The sequence below is a fragment of the Apium graveolens genome, chromosome 9 (genome assembly GCF_009905375.1).
Source record: "Apium graveolens cultivar Ventura chromosome 9, ASM990537v1, whole genome shotgun sequence".
Lineage (NCBI taxonomy): Eukaryota > Viridiplantae > Streptophyta > Magnoliopsida > Apiales > Apiaceae > Apium > Apium graveolens.
The window spans coordinates 53,070,629-53,074,753 of NC_133655.1; positions in this window are offsets into that span (position 1 = coordinate 53,070,629).

A 4,125-nucleotide genomic window follows, 5' to 3' on the forward strand; every position below is an offset into this window, starting at 1 on the left:
CCACATCCTTAGTTGCATCCTCCCAAAAGGGTGCAACTATTGAAAATAGTCCCCACCAGGGACATAGACCAAAAGAGGGAGGGACACTGAAACCACACATTCACCAATTAAAGCCTTTTCAAGGAAGAAGAAGGCCAAGACCCTAGTTTCCACACAAGGGGCACACACACACAGAGATACATCCACCTGTATATGTGCCTTCTCAAATTCAGCTTGATGCGATTCCAGCAGATGTGGAGTCACCCCCATTCTCTCATAATAGAAACACACCAATCATCAAACTCTCCATCACCCTCTCTGGATGTGGATATGATTTCACATCAATTCCTGATTCTCCCTCATTAAAACTCAGGGAGGAGCCCCACTCAAAACCTGATGATCATCATCTTTTAGATGATTTGTTGGATCATCCAATTCTTTCAGATGTAGTTGAAGAATCTGTGTCACCTCACTTAAAATCAATTCACCAGATTCAACAATTATGTCACTTTCTATATCTACATCTTTTCCTTCTTCAATGGATATCTCTCATCCGTTGACAAGTGGTGTTCTTCACGGATAGCTTAACAGCAGTTATCGTTGATACATCAGTTTCCACATCAACGGATACTCCCTATCCGTTGATGGTCTCTACACACATAACAGAAACAATTCCAACTATAGAGGACATGGTTACTGTACAATCACTTTTAGGTTTGAGGGAAGGGAGTGATCTTTGAGTGAGAGGTTGGGTTGCTCCCAGGAAAAAGGAGAGGTTGAGAGTCACCATATGCATGCTATTTCTTCCAGCATGGCAAAAGTAAGTGAGAGGAGTGCCACCTTAGCAAGTGAGGGTGAGGGTGAGGTGTGAGGGTGTGTGTGAGCCAGGGGAGCCCCTGATGCAAGAAAATAGAGAAAATGAGAGAAAGCCAGGTACATAAGCTATAAGGGTGGATCCAGCCATTGCTAGCGAGTCAATGAAAGTGGATGATGCAGAAAAGGAAAGACAATTTTAGCAACATTACAAAGCTGTAATTGATAACATTTCCTTGGATGATGACACTTTTACTCATCCTATTTCAGCCTATCAATTATTGGCTGCTCAGGGCAATGTGGAGGCTATAACAGACTTTAAACATTGTACACACTTCAGAATCTCTTCTAAGAGACAAAGCTGCTGTTAACAGGCTGCCTTCTCAAGCTGGTGAGCCATCTGAAGAATTTGGAGTAAATTCCAATGATGACGACTCTGATTCTTTGGATGAGAGCATGAACTTAGGGGGAGTAGCAGGCCCAAGTTCTGTTCCAGATCTTCCTGAATGGGCATGGGCAAAAGCATCAACACCAGGAGAGTTTGGTGTCACTTTGGTCAGACAAGTCATGACAATTCAGAAGGCCCTTCAGGAGACTACAGATGCTGGTACCAAGGCAATTCTTCAAGCTCATCTGGACTCTCTGCATCTCTTGCAGTTACAGCAATTCAAACAGATCTAAGTGTGGATGAACTCAAGCAGGACATTGCTGATCTGAAATCCTACAATGCTGAGAAGTTGGATTCAGTCATACCTTATGGTACTGTGCAAGATTTGTTGGGGAGACTGATGAAAGAATCTGATGCTGACAAGAGGCTGACCAGATTGGAAACCAGAGTTCAGATCATTGAAGACTCTATGGTCACCATTCTTCAGAGTCAACAAACTCAAACAAATCTACTCATGCAGCTGGCAAAAGCACAAGGCTTGACCCCTACCCTTGATGATAACAAAAAGGGGGAGAATAAAGGGAAAGGGGAAGGAGAGCCATCAACAACAGTTCAAATACTCAAGTGCTAGTTCCTGCCATCACCACTTCTCCAACTATTCAAATCAAAGGAAAGCTTGATGGAATTGATCTAATCCAGATAGCAGGAGCAGAATTGCAAGTCAAAGAGCAAAGGAAGAATTGATGAAAAGATGCAACAAATTTTTGGTTCTACAACTTCTCAATCACAATCTGTGAAGCATAGCATAAAAGTGGAATCAATTATTATGGAGCTCAAGCCAGTAGGGAGGTATAATGTAATATCCGGGATATATCGTGTAATTATTTTTGCTAATAAATCATTAGTGCGTATGTTCAGTATCTATTTTGTGAATTATTTGTTAAGTGTCAAATATGTTTGGATGTTTAAAATATTATTAATTGAGTATTTCAATTTTTTTTATGTCCAAAATAAAATATAGATAATTGTCATATCTTCCTAATTATTTTTATGTTAATTTATGAATTTATAGGAATCATATGGATTTTTTTTAAACTCTTGTTCCGGGTATTTAAAACCTATTTTATGAAAACGGGAACCAACCACCGTTAACCGTTTTACATTTTTAGAACCCAAAACTCTTCCGAGAACTCCTTCCTAACCTAATTGCAATATTCCGAGCATTTTCCGTGTTTCGACTTTTTCAATCCGGCGTACGGTTTGTCCTGCGGGTCCCGGCGTAACATTTTCGATACAATATTCGTTTCGGTAAATCAATAAAACCCGTATTTTCGATAAACGGGAGCTTTTTATTAAACTACCCAATTATCACCTCGTAGTACATGTAACCAGGCGCTGAGACCAAGACCGCAGTACAAATTGTACTGATTTGGATAATTATCCCGAAAACCGATACCGTTTGGATCGGTTTTTATAAATAAACGTACCGTTTTATATCCGGAATGATCCAACGGGATACTAATTCTCCGTAATTATAAATAGCCTTTTACCGTATTTTATTTCGTATCAAATCATTTACAGACAGATAATTATTAATTTTTACAGAGAAAAATCATATATTCATAAACCTTTCTGAGAATCAAACCACAAATTCAAGGTGTTAGTGAAATCCGTTTGGAAAGTTAGAGTAACCAATTTGAAGATCTCAAGGAGTACTATCAGATTCCAGGACCTGTTTTACTGTAGAATCAACGGTTGATTTTTTTATAAATTTAATTATTTTTGAATTATTTTCATGAAAAATATGAATTTTTGTTCGAATGATTGTTTGTATGTTTGATGATTGCATTTTGTAGAGCTTGTTTTCCTGATGATTTTGGTATATTATACGTCTGATTTGGAGTCCAATAACATGTTCAAATTTGAGTTTGATTTTCGAATTTCAAAATTAGGTTTAACCCGTATGAATGTTCTTAATTGAAATTTGGGGGTTTCTTATTCTGGAATAGATTGATGTTGTGATATAGTGGATTGTGTTCTCTGTAAATTTGCAATCCAGTCGTATAAGTTTCATGAATCAACGAGGTCTGTAGAGAAGGGAGTTGTGTTTTGAATATTTCCGAAGTTCGCCAGAAGTTCGCCGGAAACTGGCAAACTTCACGGCCAAATTCCGGCCAACTCAGGGATTGTTAGATCGATTTGATTGCATGGTTATGTTCCTGGTAATCCGTAGATGTGATCTGGAGCTTGTGGCAAGGTGAGGAGGCCGGAATCGTGTTCTCCGGCCACCCCTGTGTTTTCCGGCGACTGGACTGCAAATTGCAGTTTAGTCCCTGTAGTTTTGTAGATGATGAAATTTAGTCCCTGAAGTTTCCAGACTTTGCAAAAATTGGATTCCTGTTTTAAAATGTTTAAAAATCATATTTCCTATTTATTTTTATTATAAAAATCCGTTTTTAATTTCTAAAAATTCTAAAAATCATTATTTTAATTCCGAAATTATTTTTAATTCACAATAAATCTGAATTAATTAGTTAATTAATTTCAGTTAATTTTTAATTGATTAATCAGTCAATTATTCGAAAATTAATTGATTAATTGATTTAATTAATTATTAATTGATTTTTAATTAATTATTTAATTAGATTTAATTATTTAAAAATGATTTAAAAATTTCAAAAATAGTTTCGAGCTTTAAAATATTATTCTAAATTATTTTCAAGGCTCGATAATTATTCTAAAATTATTTCGGAGCCAGAATTGGCCAACCGAACCCTGTTTATTACTCCAAAATTGATCCAACGACCCGTTTTAATTCCGAAAATGTTTTAAAAATCATTTTAAGTAACTGAAAGCCTGTTTATAGACCCAGACTTCTTTATAAATGATGGCATGATTATTTAACGTGTTATGTGTTATATGTGACTTGTTGGTTGACTGTTTGG